This window comes from Medicago sativa, chromosome 7, assembly GCF_051527215.1.
Source record: "Medicago sativa cultivar Bolivia chromosome 7, Bolivia_mono, whole genome shotgun sequence".
NCBI lineage: Eukaryota > Viridiplantae > Streptophyta > Magnoliopsida > Fabales > Fabaceae > Medicago > Medicago sativa.
In genome coordinates, this window is record NC_140755.1 from 13594288 (window position 1) to 13616094 (window position 21807).

Genomic DNA, 21807 nt, shown 5'->3' on the forward strand with positions numbered 1-21807 from the left:
GTTTGTTTGAGGATAAGAATTAGCAAGGTGAAGTTGATTGAAGAATACGTGTGAAAAACTGTGGTTCGCAAAGAACAGTGTGTGGCTTAGAAAGAGACTGGTTATAGAATTTAATTAACTTGTACTTTATTGTTGTGTTATTGTAATGTTGATACGAAATTTTCACTGTCGATTAGCACTAACTAATCTTCTGTGTGGCACAAAATATAGGTTCATGTACAGAATTGATAATTTACAATTATATACAAGCATCCTTTATAGAAGCTTTCAATTCTTAATAACTAAGAAATGAAAGATTTATCTACTAAGATTTTGTTTGCGAGTTTGGACGGAAATGGAGAGGAAGACTTGGGAAAAAAATGAATGAGAAAGTGGAAGAAATAAAGGAAAATGAGAGGGGAGGGCTATGGGGGTTAACTTTTCTTCATAATACTAAACCCTCCTCATTTGGGGGAACTAAAAAATTGTATTGGAGGAGAGTTTTGGGGGTTTTAAAGGGTTTATATGAATTATTTAAATTTAATCTATGTTGTTATATTATTTTTAAAATAAAAAATATAGTAATCATATGCATTATTAATTTATCATTCTTTAAAAAACTACTCTTTTAATTTTTTTTAAAAGATTTCTCTATTTTCCCTCATATTTTCCACCTATCAAAGTTTTCCCTTCTCATCTCCTCCAAACTCGCAAACAAAACTTAAGTAGAAACAGAGACGGTGATAAAGCAAAACATTAAAACAGTGCAGGATAGCTGTAATGAAGCGTCACCTCCTAATTTTGTGGGCCAGGGACGGATGTATGGCCAAGCATGTGTGGGCTTGTGCCTTCACAAAGTTTTTAAAAACCTTTTTTTAGTAGTATAATATACCAATAGTTAACAATTTAATCACATGGCCCACACTTATCACATATCATCTTTCTCTTCGATCACACTTATCACACGATTTGATAATATGAATCAAATGCGAAATCGGATGGAAGATGACTTGTTAAATGATTGTTTAGTAATTTATATAGAAGGAGATATTTTTATTTCATATTGAAAATGAGAAAATCATTCAATATTTCTAGAATATAAAAAATCATAGAGGACAATTTTGATGGGTATTTATGCTTTCGAAAACGAAATGTAACATGTATATAATGCTACAAATTTTTGATATATGATGCCCCCACTGTTCAAAATTCCTTTATCCGTCACTGTTGTGGGCCAATCATAATCATGCTTTTTTTTGGTAGTGAAATCATAATCATGCTTAATGATGCGGTATATGGTTCTAATTGCTTCTAAAAATGTCAAGACTTACTTGATTTAATTCTAATATTGGCTACCTTAAATCTAGCTTTCATACTTGTCATTCCAAGCATTTTCTTCGATATGTAAAATAACTCAATTTTCAACTGCTTTGTAAAAATGCATGCAATTTACTCTTCAATAGAACAATACTCAAACATCAATTCTTTCTCATCAACTAGTTCTAGGATCTTATGAAATCGAATATCAATATGTTTGGACAGTCCAAGAAAAACTTGATTTTTAGACAATGTAGTCGTTGACTTGTTATATCACTGTTGGGTCACGAGGAGAGCCCGAGGGACCACCTACATCAAGTGTAGCTAGCACAAAAGTGAGAGACACTTATGCTTTTACCAAAAACTTTAAAACAATTGATTTATAGGTCGTTTCACTTATAAATGTTCAACCTATATTTTTCTAACCGATAAGAGACATAAACTCACAATCGCACGCAATTTCTTGTAACCTGCCTCGTTCATTTTAAATGAATATACTTTTCATGCTTTCTTTATAGGAATATACTTTTCATGCTAAGACCAGACCACCATCTGACAAAGCCGTGCATGTCTTTTCCCAAGATAGAGAAACCAATTTTTACTGTCAATACTACCACACCAAACACAATTTTTTATTCATTTGTCAATTTGTTTCACTAGCCTACAAGTCAAAACATAAAAGTAAGTTAACGAAATGGACTAGAATGATTAAAGGAAACAAAAAGATATGAGAAAATTAGTAGTCTATGTTTGGATCCATGGAAAGATAAAGGAAAGAAAGGATAGGGAAAGAAAGTGAGGGGCTACAGTACTTTTCCACTGTTTGGCAGGACAAAGAAAGAGTAAGGAAAGAAAGTTTTGAGGTGGGACCCACGCTCAAAAACTTTCCACAGCCATAAGGACGGAAACAAAGAGGAATGCACCAACTTTATGGGAAATGTCCAAAATAGCATTGTCTTTTTACAATATTTAATTTAAAATGACATATGTAGCCAAAACTTTTTAAGGATGTAATTGTCTTTTTACATATATACACATCACTCTTTCCTTTCACTTTCTATTCCACTTTCTTTTAAACCAAACAACCAAAACAATCCTCTCACTTTCTATTCTTTTTCTATCCTCATATAATCTTTCCTCACTCTTTCTTTCCTTTCACTTTCTTTGATCATCCAAACAGACCCTAGAAGAAAACCAGATGGGTTGCTAAGAAAAGTCAGTATTCAAATATGGAGAACATTGGATCCATATCTATCTATCACATCCGTTCAAAATATATAAAGAAAACCAGATGGGCTGCTAAGAAAAGTAAGTATTCAAAATTGGATCCAACTTATTATATCTATCACATCAATTATTTTTTTACTTTAATTCAATGTGTATACATCCACCTAAGATGTATATATGACATTTTTATATGAGCAATGTTATTTGAACATCCAAAAAACAATAACTATATGATAACTAATATAAAAATCTGTAGTTTATAATTAATGATGTGATAATAAGAAAGAGAAATAAGAAATTCAAAAATAAAATAATATAAAATAATACTTATACGATATTATAAAAAACAATAACTATATGATAACTAATATAAAAATTCGTAGTTTATAATTAATGATGTGATAATAAGAAAGAGAAATAAGAAATTCAAAAATAAAATAATATAAAATAATACTTATACGATATTTTTTTTTTTTGGTGGTGTTCGGGGTTCGATCCCCTGGTGTTCGGGGTTCGATCCCCAGACCTTGCATATATTATGCATTGTCCTTTCCAACTGAGCTAAGCTCACGGGGACAATACTTATACGATATAAATATGTGGTAACATTTCTCTTCTCCTATAATATAATATATAACACAAGCAAATATTTCTAAGATCAAATATCATCTTCCACATGGCTGCTGCAAACAACCACATCAAAATCCATGAAGAATGTAAAGTTTCTCCTAATTCTGCAAACCAATTATCTCTTCCTCTCACTTTCTTAGACTTGAATTGGCTAAGATTTCACCCAGTAGAACGTATCTTCTTCTACACCCTCCCAAATTCACATTCACACCCTACTTTCTTCTTTCAAAACCTTGTTCCAAAACTCAAATCTTCACTATCTTTAACCCTCCAACACTTTCTGCCTATAGCAGGTAAGATTGTTTGGCCTTCTGATTCTCCAAAACCAATCATCCAGTTCAATCCAAATGATGACGGAGTTTCGTTGCTCTTAGCACAATATGATGACGATGTAGTTTCCTTCGATAAAATTGTGGAGCAGAATTCACCACAAGAAGCTTCTTTATCTCGTTCTTTTGTACCTTACTTAGAATCAACAGATTCTTTTGCTCCTATCATTTCAATTCAGATAACTCTTTTTCCGAAAAGTGGTTTTTCCATTGGAGTAAGTACACACCATGCTGTTCTTGATGGAAAATCTTCAACCATGTTCATCAAAGCTTGGTCCTCTATATGTAAATCTTTTGAAGATGAAACACAATCATCAAATTTAGAGCCTTTTTTGAAACCCTTTTTGAGTAGGGAAGTAATCAATGATCCAAATGGTTTTGAGAGTGTCCTCATAAATAGTTGGAACAGAATCTCAACACATTTTGACAAAGGCAACGTGAGAAGCTTAAAGATTATGTCAAATTTCTTTGAACCAAAAGTTAAGGATTCCGTTCGAGTCGCCTTCGAGCTCACACGTGAAGATTTGGAGAAATTAAACAAAAGTGTGTTGTCCAAATGGAACAATATTGAAGAAGGATCACAAGAACAAGAACAACCAAATAAATTGTCAACTTTTGTTCTTACATGTGCTTATGTTTCCGTTTGCATAGCAAAAGCAAAACAACAATCTGAAAGCAATCAAAAACAAAAATTTTGTTTTGGTTTTGCAGTGGATATCAGATCAAGATTAGATCCACCAATTCCCGAAAACTATTTCGGAAATTGTGTAACTAATCATATAATTGATACTGAGCCAGAAGACTTTACCAAGGAAGATGGAGTAGTGATTGTTGCAAAGAAAATTTATAGCAAAATTAGAAAAATGGATAAGGGTTTTCTTGACGGTGTAGATACATTGTTGTCTAAATATATGGATATTGTCAGTGAAGGAATTCAAGGAATAGGAGTTGCAGGGTCAACAAGGTTTGCAGTATATGAGATTGATTTTGGTTTTGGAAGGCCTGCAAAAGTGGAGACAACTTCAGTTGATAGAGGAATAACAATTGGATTAACAGAAAGTAGAGATTTGAAAGGTGGTGTTGAATTTGGGCTTGTTCTTGATAAGAATGTGATGGGTTTTTTTCATACCATTTTTCATGAAGGGTTATGCTTTGATTGATGAAGTTACTTAAGTTGGATGGATGAATGAGTTTGTACTTTTTACCTTTTTTAATGAATAAATGTTATTTGTTTTTTTACCGGAATAAAACTATCGCATTTCATTATCAATAAGAGCTTCAATACAATCCGACATCTCAATAAACAAATGGAAACTAGGTAGAAATATGGCTACCCTAGCTAAACTATAAGCAACATCATTAGTTTGTATCTTAATAAACTTAACGTGAGAATTTGTAAAAAAAGTCGAGAATGTTCTACAGCATTATCTGATAATAGCTTCAAAATCAGATTCATCTTTACGATACTATGGTAGCTATCCACTACTTTCTTAGAATCAAGTTCGAAACTTACATTATTTATGCACAGGTCCTTCAACTATTGTATTGTATTGCAAATTTTTTATACCCAAAGCTTCTCCTTCATCAACTTTAAGAATAGTATGTGTTATTTGTTTCTTGGTTTATGTTCCTCTCAAAACAAAAACAAAAACAAAAAAACCTTGGTGTGTATTTGAATTTCTTCAAATTTCATTTGTTTTGGCGAGTTATTTAGCTTTGTTCAATGGTATTGAATCTTACTATGACTTTAATCAAAAAGTAAAGAAGAAAAGAAAAGTAAAAAAGAAAAGCAGCATACAAGGACAAGTTTGGTTTTTTTTTTTTTTTTGAGAGAACAAGGACAAGTTTGCTAGTTGCTAGATTGTTTTGGCATTATAAGTTTTTCTTGAAGAAGCAAAATAAAAATATTAAATTCACAAAACCACAAAGTACAAGAAGTACTTTGAGGTGATTAAGTTACAAACAATACTCTATCACCCAATACTATATGGTTTCAATTGCTCCAAGACTAGACACCCAACATTGGAATTATAAGTGGCTGTACTTCCTTGTTGGTTTGTTTGAGGATAAGAATTAGCAATGTGAAGTTGATTGAAGAATACGTGTGAAAAACTGTGGTTCGCAAAGAACAGTGTGTGGCTTAGAAAGAGACTAGCTATAGAATTTAATTAAATTGTGATTTATTTTTGTGTTATTGTGACGTTGATACGAAATTTTCACAGTCGATTAACAATAACTAATCTTCTGTGTGACCCAAAATATAGGTTCTTCTCTAACAACCAAATTTGTTAGCATTTTCTTATAAAAAATAGTAGTATGTCAACAAAATGAAGAGTATAAATAAAACAAAATCTGACTCGATTAGTTTAATCATAATTTTAAAACCTAGATTGGATCGGCTATGACTGGCTAGAGCCAAATATTGAATTTGTCATGCTGTGAAACCAATGAGATGCAGTCGATTTTATGGAAAATCGATGTCGAACTGTTTCTTGATTTTTTTATTAAATTAAAAATGTTATAAACAATTCAATGTTTTATAATTTAATACTATGACCAATTTCTTTTATTTTAAAAAGAGATTTTTTTTCAACCATTTTAGACAATTATTTCGATAACTGTTTTTCTCATATTTTCTTTGTTCTTATTTCTATATCTCCCGACCAATCACGATTTGTATATCTAAAAAAGTGTCACATTACTATTACTACTATAAAAATTTTCATTGGTCAAAGTACTTTTGATATAAAGAGTCATTATGGCTCCATGCAAGTGACTAACACACGCATCCTCCATAAATCTGCTAAGAAATCCAACACCACATACTATATTTGGCCTTGCCGCATTCAAATATCTATGACTTCCGATCAAACTTTTACAATGAGTCAAGTCTATTCTTTGGCCATCACTTTCTCAAGCGCCGTTCCTAGCAGTTTATGGATCTTAGGCCAAGTTTGAAAATAGGGTCCCTTAAATAATATTTCATAATATTTTTTTTCGATAAATAATGAATGCGACACACAATAATTATGGCGGTTGATAACTCAACTATACTATCACCCCAAGTTACCATAATACGATGTTTTGAGATCCACATGTTGATATCCTAAAATGTTAGCCAAATGCACCTCATCCTATGTATTATTAAAACTATATGTAGCCACATCAATATATCTAAAAAATCAGCCTTAATAAAACTAGAATATATAAATCATCATTGAGAATCTACAATTATTTTACAAAATATCAACATCAACAAAAAAGCTTCACTTTTATTGGAAAGTCATAAGATTGTAGTTTCTTCGAGCATTTTGAGATGAAAAATCATTTCAAATGTCTTCAATTTCTCAAATCTATTTTCACAAGTAATTGTTATATAAACAACAATAAGAAAATAGTTGATTATTATGAAATCTTAATCAAATAGTTTGCTGTAATAAATATTAGGTTAATTTAAATGTACTATGAATTCTTGATCAAGTAATAAAATGTGTTCAATTCTTGACAATTTGTATTATGTCTCTTTAAATTTTCCTTTTCATTTATGTCAATTTAATAATTTATGTCATTGTTTTGAAAAAACTAGTTAATCACAATTCGGATAAAAAATCCGAAATACAAAAAATAATCTTCGAATTATAAAATTCAAATAGGAAATGATGATGAATTTCAAGGCGCTTGAGAAGTTAGTACGGTGAGAAGAGAAATTCCCAAAAAAAAAAAGTTGAAGGTCAGTTGGGCTTAAGTCTGCTTGTGTTTGAGGCCTTTTGAAATAGTTTTGCAAAAAAAAAAAGAGTGAAGAGATGCTGAGTTTAAGTATGTTGGGGTCTTTTTATATGTTTTACTATAGATACCCCCATAAATGAATCCTTACTGTATTCACCCCATCCCTACATACTTTTTTGGGCCCCTTACAGGGATCGACCCTAGGCCGTCGCACCCCTAGTCAATGCCTAAGGCGGGCCATGACTTTCTCTTGTGAGCTTAAACTTTTCATCAACTGGCGTAGAAATTAACTTTGAATGCTTCGTCTTAAACTTCTTCAATATATCACCTACATACTTCTTTTGAGAAATAAAGTTTCCATCATTTTGTTGAACGATCTCAATGCGGAGAAAATACGACATTAGGCCCAAGTCTGTCATTTTAAAACATCTTATAATAGCCTCCCTGAATTCCACAATCATCTTTGAATTCTTTCCGGTGAATATTAGATCATCAACATAAAGGTAATTGATAAGAATATCTCTAGGATCAATAAATTTTATATAGAATGTATGCTCAAACAGACATCTCTAAAAACCATTTTGACCGAAATAAGAATAAATCTTTTTGTACCACACTATTCGCACCTGTTTCAAGCCATACAATGATTTCTTCAACCTATAAACTTAATCTCCTTTTTTGCTTAATACAAAACTTGCAAGTTGTTTAACACACACTTCTTCTTCTAGAGTACCATTGAGAAATGCTAACTTAACATCCATTTGATGTGAATTGGCTTGGGATCTGGGAGTGTACTCCTCCTTAAGATCTCAGGGTCGATTCTTCCTGGTGTCAATTTCGGTGGGCTAATTTAGCTTCTTCAAAAAAAAGCATTCATTTGATGTGTTCTCCAATTATTTTGAGCTGATAGTGGAATAAGCATGCAAATTCTATCTTATCTCGCAACAGGGGAAAATATCTAAAAATAATAAATACATGGTTTTTTCTTGTAGCCTTTAGACACCAACCTTGCTTTATAACAATCAATGTCATGTTGGGTTTGTACTTTGTCTTATACACCCACTTGAATCCTATTAATTTCTTGTCTGATGGCAATTCAGTAAACTCTCATATTTTATTCTTCTCAGTTGCATTGATTTCTCCATCCATGGCTTTTATACAATTTTCATCACCTGAGGTTTCTTCAAATGTAACTAGTTCACAATCTTAAAATAAATCAAAATTGATAATCTCTTCATTAGATCGGCCTTTATTCGTACCCAAAACAAAATCTTACAGTCAGTCTGGTAATATATGTTGCCTTTGTTCTTTGTTCAATGTTTCTGGATGAACATGTGTTGTATCTACATGCCCAATCTCCTTTTCAAAATCATTTGAAGTCTCTATTAGCTCCTCTACTGTCATTGATGACCAATTCCACATTCCTTCTTCATCAAAATTCACATTTTAAGTGATGGTCACCTTCTTGATCTCTAGATTGTAAAACATGTATGCCTTTGAATTTGAATTGTAGCCGATAAAGATGCATCTTTTGCCTTTATCATCTAACTTCTTCCTGATTTGATTTAGTAAATGATAATAAGCAATACATCCAAAACCTCGGAGGTGTCTTATTCAAGGCCTTCATCCACTCCATACTTCTTCGGGAGTCAACTATTGAACGCTTCTTGTTGGACATATTGAAAATATAAACTACAATAGCAACTGCTTCCGCCCAAAATTCTTTTGGCATTTGGTTATCTTTGAACATGCATCTCACCATATCCATGATTTTTATGTTCTTTCTGTCAACTACTCCATTTTGTTGAGATGTGCATCTGGTTGTTAATTGATGTTGGATTCCATGTTGCTTTAAGAAATTTGTGCTGACGAGGTATTCTTGGCCTCTGATAGTTCTAAGTGCTTTGATTGGACAACCACATTGTTTTTCTACTAACGCTTTGACTGTCTTGAAGGCATCAATAACCTCTGACTTATGCTTCAGATTACACACCCAAGCTTTTCTGCAAATTTTAATGAACTATCTCAAAGAGTTTCTTCGCTGTCCAAGACTTTCTAGTTGGAAGTGATTCTCTATGCTTCTTTCCAATTTGCCATGTCTCACATACACCACTTGGAATGTTCACAACAAGCAAACCTGAAACATATTCTTTTAATAACAGATAATTCAAGCCAGAAAAATGAAATTGACCAAATCTCATGTGCCACAACCAATCATCATTTGTAATTATAAATCTCAAGCAAGGAAATCTTTCATGTTGAATTCTCAAAGAGAAGCGGCGATTAGGAGTCATTTTTACCTTTGTAATGAATTTTCCATTTCTGTCAGTCAACGTGCAGTAATTGTTGTGAATCTACATGTGTTAACATTTCTCTAACAGTTTTCTCATACTCAATGTGATGAACACCAGGAGCATAGAATACATCACCAATAAAATTGTTCAATCAATCTTTAATGTGATAAAAATTCATCCTTTCCTCAAAATCAGAATATTTGAATTATTTCCAAACTCCACAGTAAATTTTACAGTTTCGTTCAAATAGGAAACTAATTTCTTTTTCCCATACATATGATTTCTACAACTAGTGTCCAAATAACAAGTATTTTCTTCTTCTCAAAGTGTATTGCTTTGCTAAAAATAAACTATGCGGATTTTCATAAGACTTGCCATTATTTTGATATGAACTTTCTACCATGTTTGCCTTATGTTTGTATCTGCAATTCGTTGCTTTGTGCTCAAACATTCCGCAATGAAAACAACTAAAATTTGTTCTCTCTTAGTTGTAATAACATCTTCCTCTACCACGATTGTTAGAAATAACATTATTTCCATCTCTTCCTTGATTTGATTGATTAAAATTGTTGTCTCTCAATTGGTTGAAGTTGCCACATTCTCTTCCTCAATAGGTAACTCGATCACTATCTCAAAAATTTCCTCTTCCTCCATCGTTGAAATTATCACGACCTCTATATTCACCCGTTTGACTAGATTCGGGAACAAAAATGGAACTCTTCAACCAATCCTTAATCTAGCTACCTACAGAAACTTGCAATACGCGAGCCAAGCACCGATGCCAAACATCGTAGGCACGACCACAAAGGGACAAGCCATGCAGAATATCTTCACTTGAATCACCACAAACAGGGTAAACATATGAGGCAATGATGCCCCTGAAGGTGAGAAAAACACAAGAAGGGGGGGGGGGGGGGGGTTGAATTGTGTTTTGAAAAATTCTTCGTTTCTCCTAAAAACTGAACACACTGATCAGAAGCTAAGTGAGACAGCTTCTGAAGTGATAATCAGAATCTAAATGCAGCGGAATAAAACAGAGAGAGAGAAGAAGAACGACACAAAGCAATTATACTGGTTCCTTCCACAATCCTGAAGTAGTCCAGTCCCCCTTGCACTTCCAAGGAGATTTCACTAAGAGTAATATCTGATTACAATTGCTCAAGCACACAAGCAAGAGACTTCCTTTGCTCAAGCACACAAGCTAGAGACTTCCTTTGCTCAAGAACACAATCAAGAGACTTCCTGCTCAAGCACAACTGCAAGAGACTTCCTAACTAAACAAAATTACACAGAAAATTGTTTAAGGTTGAACACTTGATATACAATCAGAGGTGCTCACAATACAAATCAGATACAGACTCAATGGACTTAAGAATTTCTAAGATATGACTATGAGACACAGAAATTCTAAGTGAATGCAGAACAATTTCAGCAGAGGTTTGGCACTTGTAAAAATGTTGAGAGTCTGTCGTTCTGCATTAGCGTTCTTGCATTACCAAAACTCTAAGTCTTCACTCCTTTATATAGAGGTGTGAAAGAGACGTTGTGAAATTGCCAGCACACCAAAGAGTCGTTGTTTGAAGCTTGATCTTTCACCAATAATCTTTTGCCTGATTTGGTTGTTGTCCTATGAAGAACCAAATTGAAATCCATTCCTTATCCAAAGGAACATCTATGCAGGCGAAGCCGTATTCTGGAGCTGTTTTCTTGTCTTGTAGCGTGGACACAAAACAGATTAGTGGAGAAGGTGGTTGTACAGTTCGTACAATAGTACAATGTCAACGTTTTCGTCCAAATTGCAAGCACATGCCTTCAAACACCTTTGAAATGACCGTTGCAATGTTCCACTAATTTTCTGCTATGTTTTCGAATCCAATAGACAGCTTTTGCAATGTAGATTCTTCAATCTTTGAATCTTTTGCAAATCCAGTTGATCTTCAGCTTCTGGTGAAATGACTTCTGATGAGGCAGCTTCTGCAGCTTCTGATGGTGCAGCTTCTTCAGCTTCTGATGATGCAGCTTCTGATGATGCGGCTTCTGATAATGTGGCTTCTGGACCTCTTGTCTTCAGGAGCACTATTCTTCAGGAGCGCTTTTACTATCTTCAGGAGTAGCTTGACTTTAGGAGCGCTTTCCACTTTCAGGAGCGTATTGCCTTCAGAATTGTTTAAGCTTCATTTTCTTTTGCTCTTTATTTGCTCATTCAGAACCAATTAATGATGTAACTTTTTAACTGTGGTCCTGTACACTTGAACAAATATTAGCTAGTCCAATTTACCATTTTTAATACCTTGTTATCATCAAAACTCTTTGAGGTTCATTGTTAAACACATTTTGTTCCAACAATCTCCCCCTTTTTGATGATGACAAACAATAGTATTTAAAAATTGTCAATTGTTGTTAATCTAATTAACGAGTTGACTTTGGGGTTTCTGAGGTTTGTAAGCTCAGAGTCTGAGGTTTGTAAGCTCTAACTCCCCCTGAGTCTGATAGTCTTTAAGGTGAGGTTTGTAAGCTCCCCCTATGTTCTATCCAGGTTAATTAAATTCATTTTTCGCACAATAATATCAGAGCTTAAAAAAATTAAAAGAATTGACTTATAGATAAGAAGAATGGTTCAATTAATTTTTATTTGAAATTTGATACTCCCCCTTTTTGATACACCGTTTTAAGGTTAAAAACAAAAAAGGATAGAAATTTTCAAAATTTTCAAATATAAATTAATAGGGCTCAGAGCCTTTAAATACTATCACATATACTCCCCCTTTTGTCATTAGCAAAAAGACATAAACAAAAAGAAGAGATGAGAAAAACATAAGTTTAAAGGTTCAGAGCATAATTCTAATAAATTTAAAGCATTTTAACCATCTTCAAAAATTAAATAAAACAGGTCATAGCAAGCATTATTATCAAAGCAAATAACAACACACATGATATAAACAGTTAATGATATTCAGAAGCAAGAAGAATTCAGAAGCTTATAATATCAGAAGCGAAAAGAACTAAATCAGAAGCAGAGATGATCAAAGAATATTAAAAGCCTAAAGAGACAAAAAAAATAAGCTAAAAGTGTGCAACTATGGGTTTGGCTTATTTCTCTAAAATCTTCTTCAGAAGCTCTTGAACATCAGCATACTTCTTGTCCATATCTTTTCCGTAGTTGTCTTCTCTGATCTTGGCTTCTTGCATATCAGCTTCCAATTTTGATATCTTCAGCTTCTGCTCTAGTAGCTCTGTTTCAAGCCTTTCATTTTCTTCTTTGAGCTTCTTGTTCTCCTGAGCTAGAGCCAGGTTAGGTGCATCATTCTTCTCCAGGATCTCAGAAGGAATAATCAGATGCAGCTCCTTAGGCAGGAATTCATCAGGTTCTCTGCCTCTGATACTGAGTGGATTCTTCACCCAAGTACCAAGAACTTCAACATCTCCAGTATTCTCTTCTATTCCATTCAACCAATCTTCCAGCTTCTGCTTGGCTTGCTCTTGAGCCTCAATGCAGGAATCATGCAAAGCTGAAATCAGGTTGACGACCCTTTCTTTTATCCTCTTCCATTACTTTTGATAGCTTATTGTATGACCCAAGTCATTTCTACCTGCTATCAGTCTGAGAACTTCAGAAGCAATATCTTCCCACACATCTTGTAGTACTTGAGAATCCAGGAAAATGGTGGGAGGTGAAGGTTGTTTAGAGGGTTTTGGAGGGGCTAAGTGTACAATGGGTAGGTTTGATGATGATTGGTCATTTGTAGTTAAGGATTGGCTAGTTGATGGTTGGTCAGGAGTGGGGTCAACTACCATATCAGAGGCATGATCATCTTGATCATCCTCAGAGTCTGTGTCCATATCACATACACCAGTATGATGGGTGATCTTGATAACTTGTACTGGTGAAGGAGTTATGGAAGCAGGGGTTGGCTCAGGAACAATGTGTTCAGGAGCAGCAGTTTCAGATGCAGGTTCAGGAATGGGTTTAGTAACTGGTTGGTCAGGAACAATATGTTCAGGAACAGTCTTTTGAGGAGTGACTTGTTTAAGAACAGTTGGTTCAGGAACAGTTGGGGGTGATGAAGTTGTAGGGGGTGAAAAGGCTTTTTCTGGTGAAGGTTTTTGTTGTGGGGGGTCTTCTGAAACAACTTTATCAGAAGCAGCTGCTTCTGGAGTTGTCTCAGAGGCTTTCTCTGAGGTTGACTCAACATTTTCTGGTACAATCATGTTGAGGGGTTGAATGTTAAGAGGTTGAGGGTGATGGCGGAGGATAGTATCAATGACTCTGTCTCTCTGCTCAGCCATTTTTTCTATCTTCTGATTGATTATATGACCAACTGGCTTAAAAGTGCTTGACTGAGAGGACTTTTTGTTGGTCTTGGTTGATGTTGAATGGCTTTTTACTGGCTTACGAAACAGAAGACTTATAGGTTTATCATCATCAGAATCAGAAGATGATGATGAGGATTTTGAAGAGGGTGAAGGAGAGTCACTGGATATCTCATGTACTATTGGTTCTGAGTGCATGAAGATATTGCCTGTTGTAGAGGGTTCTGAACAATCAGCTGACTTTAATTGATCATCTTCAGCAGTGTCAGTAATTTTAAGAAGTTCTGATGCTTCTGTTATTACCCTCTCTTGAAGTTCAGAAGCAATCTCCATAGCTTTGCCAATAGCTTCTGACACATTAGTAGCAGCTTCAGCCTTCTTGGTAATAAGAGGAAAATCCTTGGTCCTCCTTACTGCTTGCTTCCTTTTCTTCTTTGGTATTGCAGGTTGATCAAGAGCAATACCAATACTCAGGACCACGCTAGAGTTGATGTCTTCAGCCACTTCTTCAATTGATGGCATTGCAGAACCACCAATGTTAAGCTTATCAGAAGTGACTTTAGACTTCTTCGCAGATTTTTCAACCTCTAGGTATTGCTCTGCAGTCATCTTCCTTTTTGACTTTCTGCCTCTAGCTCGTGGCAGAGCACCACCATACATTTCCTCTGGTACATCTTCCAATCTGATTCTCTCATTGGTTGCCTCAAAGTGTTCCTTGATATAGTACATCTGCACTTTAAGAGGATCCTTCTTGCAGATGGGTGGAAAGTCCTTCATAAGGTCAGACTTAGCAAGTGATTCACTCAAATCAGTTTGAAGCTTGGTGACAACAGTGATCAACTTCATATTCTTGAGGGTTTGTGCATTTATGAACTTTCCAGTTTTAGTATCAAGCAGCTCATCTGTGAAGGCTTCAGCACTGCTTAGCTTGTCCAAGACTCCTCCTTGATAGAATATTTCTGACAAGAGTCTTCCATAAGGTACCCAGGTTCTATTCTGCAGCTGACTCTGTTTCAGACACTCTATCAAGTACTTGAACATATATTTTGGCACGTTCACTTTCTCCTTCTTAATGAAGTGCTGGAGAAAGACCTTCTATGCCAAATTGGGTTTCTCACTTCCACCACATGGAAGTAAGTCCTCATTCTGAATCTTCAGAAGCAGCTTCTTATCCATGCTCAGATCAGCATACTTTCCTGCTTGCATGGAGTTGTACAGAGCCAAGTTTACTTTCTCTTTCCAGAAGCGTTCTTCAGCTGTACTTGAGAGATCAATTCCAGAGTATTTTCCAGAGGCTTCTCTACGGAGTACAGCTTCTATCTGCCATTCTGCAATTCTCACTGGAATACCACAAATACTTGACCTGATTTCAACACCTGTAAATGGCTCAAGTCCCATTACTTCTCTGGTCTTCCCTTCCAGTTCGGGATAAATCAACACCATTTGACTTTCTTCAGCTATAGACGCAGCTTTGTCATAAACCTTAGCTCTCACCCAGAAGTGTCTAACCAATGCTTCGTATGTTGGTCCATTCAACATCTTGAAGTAATGCATAAGTTCCTGCTTTTCATAGTAGCTTCTGTTTTATCTTGGTTTTCGGGTGTCAAACATTGATTACATTTGAACCTTTTTAACCGTTGATATCTCATTTTTTCTTGGGAAGGGAAAAATAAGCAAAACCCTTGAGAATCGAGGTCCGGGAGTTGTTTTCGCTACGGGAAGGTGTTAGGCACCCACAATGACTATAGTATCCTATAGGAACCGTCTTTACTTTCTACGGGCGCGCTTTATTTTTAAATGCTATTTGGAAAGTGTTATTAAGTCTAAAGGTTTTCTAAATGAAGAATTGGAGGGAGAAGAATGTGTTTGAATTTTTATTTTATTTGAATTGAAGGAATTTTGATTCCTTGCCTACGTACCCGTTTAAGGGATCAAATCCACCGTAGTTCTCTACCAAAAATGTTTTTTTTTTTGTTTTTGTTGGTTGATTTTAAGTTTGAAAATGAATTTTGAAGAATGAGAGAGAGGCCTCAAGGGCATAAGATTGTGAAATTGTGAGGTTGAATTAGTCATTTGCAAAATATGGTCTAAGTATGATTAAAATTCATTAAGTTTTTATTAAGAAAGAAAAGGGAAAATTCAATGGGATTTTGATCCCAAGGTTTATTAAAAAATATTTGAGTGATGCTATTCAAGTTTTTTGAAAAATTGATTTTTTCTAAGTGTAAAGCCTAAGCATTCATCTAAACATACAATCCTAAACATACATCTAACAATGCATATTCTAGCTATGTACCTAAAGTGATGTGTGTGCATGTGTCGGTGCTTGTGTCGGTGTACATCATTAGAGTCCATAGTCCATATTACATCATTGGCCTAGATACATTCTATGGTCTTGCAAGAATTTAAAATGGCATAAAAGTAAAGTACAAAAAATCCTAAGTTTTACATTCTAATTTTGGGTGAAGCTTAAAATGTAGAAAAATAAAAGGATGAAGGTGTGAGATGGGGGATGAAATGATCATGATGTATGAAATACAATAGAGGAAATTGTTAGTAATATAAGGCATAGAGGGGTAGAGACATTGGTAAGTAAGATGGCACTAACAAAGTAGCAAAATTTAGCAAAAAAGGAAAAAAAAAAAGAAAGAGTAGTAACATATGCCTAAAAATTCACCCAAGATGACAAGGCTAACACATGGCCTATAATTCTCACATTATGACATTTTCCAAAGGTTTTTATTTCCATCATAATCATGAGAATTAGAGACAAGTACCAAGCCAAGAAATCATGACTCACCCTTAGACATATTTTACACTTTATTCACACACTAAAGTATTTACATAACTTGTAACACAAGAGATTCACAAATCAACTCATAAGATAATGAAACAATCACAAATTCAGAGTCATATTCAACACAAAACCACATACCAAACATTCACATCATATGCCAAAACATTGTGGCCAAATCATAGTAAAATTTCACACAATTTTCACAAAAAAAGTAGGGTATCAATCAAGGAGTTATCACATATATTTTCATCAATGTTATCATGTAAGAAAATGTCACAAATTCATCAAACAACACGTTAAAAAGCACATAGTATTTTTTAGGAATTTTAAAAAAAAAGCAAGAATCAACGATGAAATAGCAAAAGAACACCAAAAACGAAGGCAGCATGAAATCCAGGCCCAAACCCAAACTAAAGGTGGATCTTGGACTATCCAGGTGCCTCAGAGGCGTTGGATAGATCCAACTCCTCCAAAACCTTAAATCCAAGGGCTGGGAGCACGTGATGCATCGTAAGCCAAAGAGAGGACATGAAAACGTTGGATCTGCACCGTACATACAAATAAGAAGCAAATCGAATGGTCCAGGATGAAGAAAGGACCGGTTTGAGAGCGAACCAGCCTGGTTCAGGTGAACCGGTCTGGTTCACCTCCCTATAAAAGCTGGTGAGCCGGTCCTTCTTCATTCTTAACCGATCTTTCTCTTTCTTTCCTCGTTCTCTCTCGTTCTACCTCGTCTTCTCTCATGGTTTTCACTCATTATCTCATGACTTTCGAACCGTAAACTATGAATCAATCCACAAATCAACATAGATCGGACACAAAACACTTCGATCTTGCCATTTTCTGAAAAAAGTTGTTCAAACCGTTTCGATCTTGATGATTCTTGAAGAAAAAGAGTTCGAAACGTTTCGATCTTGATGATTTGCACAGGTTTGATTTTGAATCCTTACGGTTTTTAGGTTTTCAACTTTTTTCAAAGATTTTCTTGATATGAAACCGTAATTCACTCTATTTTCTACTCTGATGATGAATTCGAACTCTGATTTGAAAGGTGAACGGTGAATCTTCATGATTTTTTCAGTTTAGGGTTTCGTTTCGAACTTTCTTTGAATCTTTTCTAACTTTTCACTTCGATTCACCGTTTATTTTCAATTTTGAGCTTTCGATGATGATTTACAATACAAGGCGAGAAGGTTCTTTGAATATACCTGGATTTTAATGGAGGTTCGAACGAAAATCCTTGAGAAAACTTTCGATTCTTCTTCTTCTCACTCTCTTTGTTCCTGTGATCACGCTGGTTTCTCCGTTGGATGATTCAGTGTTGGAATTGCAGGGACTTTTGGTTCGATGATGAAGATTCTCTTCGAATCTCTGAGAACTTCGAAAAAAAAAAAATCTAATTCGAACTGATTTTGCTATGTGATAGCTGGATTGAGTCTTGTGTGATGAAATCGATGAGAATCTGTGGTGATTTGGCGTGGATTTGTATTCTGGAAATTTGGTTAGGGTTTGTTAGATGATGAAGTTCTTCTAGAACTTCATTGTGTTCTTGGTGAAAAGTGGCCTTTGATTTGTTTTCCTGGAAAATGGAAATGAAATTGTGTTTGTGGTGATTTGTGATGAGTTGTATGATTCTGACTGGAATGGCAATGATTGGGACCTCTTATATAGCTGACATGTGTATATGTAGGCCAATGGAAAGTTGACATGTGGACTTAGACCCTAACTGATTCGGCCTTGGCATATTTTGGACTCAGGGACCACTTTGCAATTTCCAGGACTTAAAGGATTGACCTGCAAAAATTGTTAAGGACTATTCTGCAAATAAAACAAAGACTTTAAGAAAAAATAAAATTTCGAAATGGATAACAACAAAAAAACTCAAAAAAATATAAAATTTGGACTTAGAAAAAGGACTTGAATGCAAATTTGGAAACTTTAGGACAAAAAAAAATGAAAAATTAATAAAATTGAATTAAAAAACGTAATTTGAAATAAACGTAAAGTGAAACGACTAAAATTTGACAAAACGGACTAAAATGAACCAATGGCTTAAATGAGGTACTTTAAAGTAACCTCTCTCTGCCGAAATTTCGTGTGAAATGACCAAAATGCCCCTGGGGCTAAAACGACTTGAAACTACTCAAATGCAATTTTAAAATGATTTTTTAACAAGGGATTAAAGCAAGAGTTTATACAAGCACAATTAAAAGACTCAGAGACAATTTTAAGAGATTAGACAGAGCTTTAACACTTGAAAAGACCAAAATGCCCCTAGGGGCTAAACTGACTCAAAATGACTTCAAATGCAATTTTAAAAATGGATTTTGACATAGAATTGAAATGAGGATTTATTCAAACCAGTTGAAAAGACTCAAACAATTTTCCAAAGATTGAAAGAAATTTTAACATGGGAAATGACTAAAATGCCCTTTTTCATGAATTTTGCAAATAACATTGAAATAAAATTCAGAGAAAGATGTAATTGATCAGAGACAGTTCAAATGACTTGAAATGCAAGAAAAGAGGAATTTAACAAGTATTTTTAGGTCCAAAATTAGGGTATAACAGCTGCCCCTATTTAAGTTTCTTTGTCCGGAGGGTCAAAAGACGAAGTCTTTGATTTGACGGGACGAAGATACTTAAATATTAACATTTGCACTGCTTTTGGACATAAAAATACGTTTTCAGATTTTCAAAGATATGAATGTCATGCAATATTTTGATTATGAACGCAAGACAAACAACTGGAGTCTATGGAGCATGTCATGTCACTGGGGATTCAGGTGGACATTGACAGGGTAGACAAACCAGGGGATAGAAAATAAGGTACAAGCTGTTCTTTGGATCGAACTAGCCACCTGACCAAGGAATACAAAACAAGAGATGGGTGCAAGCTGTTCTTGGGATCGAACTTGGCACTTGACCGGAAACATAGACATATAGGCAGACACAAGCTGTTCTTTGGATCGAACTTGACACTTGATTGAAAATACAAACAGATAGACAGGTACAAACTGTTCTTTGGATCGAACTGGCTGTTTGGCTGGAGATATAGACAACAGGGTAGATACAAACTGTTCTTTGGATCGAACTCGCCGTTGGATCATCACCTCATTATGTGGGTAGGTGCGAACTGTTCTTTGGATCGAACCTGTCGTTTGACTGATAACAAAGCATAAGCTGGGTACAAACTGTTCTTTTGGATTGAACTTGTCGTTTGTCCGGAAGTATAGGTATATAAGCAGGTACAAGTTGTTCTTTGGATCGAACTAGTCACTTGACCGATAACAAAATATGTATTGGAAGTTTGATTTGGAAGGATACAAATTGAGAGTAGGTTGATATTGACTTGATTTGAAGATAGACATGACCATTTTTGTTGGTCCAAAAGCAAATTGAGAGTGAACTAACATTGATTTAAATTGAATTGAGAGTTTGAGGTTGAAAGAAAGATTGAGAATTGAGATTGATTAGAGACATAGACATAGACATTGGGTTTGGAGAGTTGAAATTGACATTGAGATTGGGTTGAAAATTGAGATTGAATTGAGCTTGACACTTGAAATTGGATTGAAGGTTGAAATTGGATTGAATTTGACAATTGAAATTGGAGTTGAGTTGAAACTGAAATTGAGATTGGATTGAATTGAATTTGAGGTTTGAGAGTTGAGATTGCATCGAATTTGAGATTCGAAACGATTTGAAATTGAGATTGGAGAGTTGAGATTGCATCGAATTTGACAATTGAAATTGAATTGGATTGAAATTGGGATTGGAGATTTGGAAATTGAATTGAGTTGGAAAGTTGGAATTGAAATTGTGATTGAAATTGTAATTGGAGATTGAAATTGAGTTTGACAGTTGAAATTTAGATTGAATTGAAATTGAGCTTGGATTGAAATTGGAAATTGAATCGAGTTGGAAGTTGGAATTGGGTTGAATTGAAAAGGGAGATTGAATTGAAATTGGAAGTGGAAACTGATTTAGATTGAAAGTTGAAATTGGAGATGCAATATGTATGCATGGTATAACAAGATTCTTGAATGTATGAGCACATAAAATGCATGATTATGCATGTATGAATGCTTGAAATGCATGATTGGTTTGTAACTTGACAAAGAAATTCCACAGAGGCAGACGAAACATTGGAAGATTGGGCACGTAGTGGCTCGCGCTGCAACATATTCACAGGGAAATCCTCTTTGGAGAGATCGTCGTTTAAAGACGTATCAAAACCATGGCTGAGGGAAATAAAACTTGTAAAGGAGGGACCCTTGGAAAGTTCTTGGATACAGGTCGCCGTTGCTAGGCGTGTCAGTGCTGGGTAAACATTGGATGTCCGCACCTGTGGTCAATGCTTTTCATATCATTTTCATTCTTTCGTTCTTTCATTTTCAACCCCATTTTTGCCTGAACCGCCCTTTCGGATTTTCGATTCACCGGGGAGTAAGACTCTTTTCATTGCCCCATTTTTTCCTGAATTGCCTTCATAGGTTGTCAATCAGCGGGGTGCTCATTTTTGCCTAAGCCGCCCTTTCGGGTTTTCAACTTAGCGAGCTTTTCATTTGCATTCTTCAATTTTTTCATTTTCATTCTGTTTTTTCATTCTTGCCATTGACCACAGATCATCCTGGGGAGTAACTGATGACATTCTGTCATTACGTAATATTAGGGACTTATTGTGACATTTTGATAGAGTTCTTATGCAATTTCTACTGTTCTGGAGTGCAAAAAGCTTAAATGTTGAAGTCTGTTCGAAGGAAATCGCGCCACGCCAATTTCAAGCCGTGCTGCGATTTTTGAAGCAAAAATACACACTTCCTGTAAAGAGGAAATCGCGGCACGCCAATTAACAAGGCGCGGCGCGATTTTGATGGGTCAGGCCCATGACTTCTATAAATACTGCACTCAAGCTGAAGAACAGGGGTTACGATTTTGGAGAGCAAAATGCGATTTTGAGACATCAGAGACGGCTAGAAGGGCGATTTCTTCAACCTTTTACCAATTCATGTATGTTTTAATTATTTCATTGATTATGCTATTTGTAAACTCAATTATGAGTAGCTAAATCTCTTAGAGATTAGATCCGAGATGAATCTTTGTAACCCTAATTGACACATGTTGCTGTGAAACTCTATTTTGTTTATGAATTCAATTCTAGTTTATTCAATTCAATTGTTCTTAATGCTTTTTA

General features: G+C 34.9%; 1 pseudogene across 1 annotated transcript; it reads left to right on the plus strand.

The window, feature by feature from the left end:
* The first annotated feature begins 3106 nt into the window (after nt 1-3106).
* Nucleotides 3107-4732, plus strand: LOC146904411 (malonyl-CoA:anthocyanidin 5-O-glucoside-6''-O-malonyltransferase pseudogene; annotated as a pseudogene). Its single transcript, XR_015020357.1, has one exon. The product of XR_015020357.1 is annotated as a malonyl-CoA:anthocyanidin 5-O-glucoside-6''-O-malonyltransferase pseudogene (transcript).
* The last annotated feature ends 17075 nt before the right edge of the window (nt 4733-21807 follow it).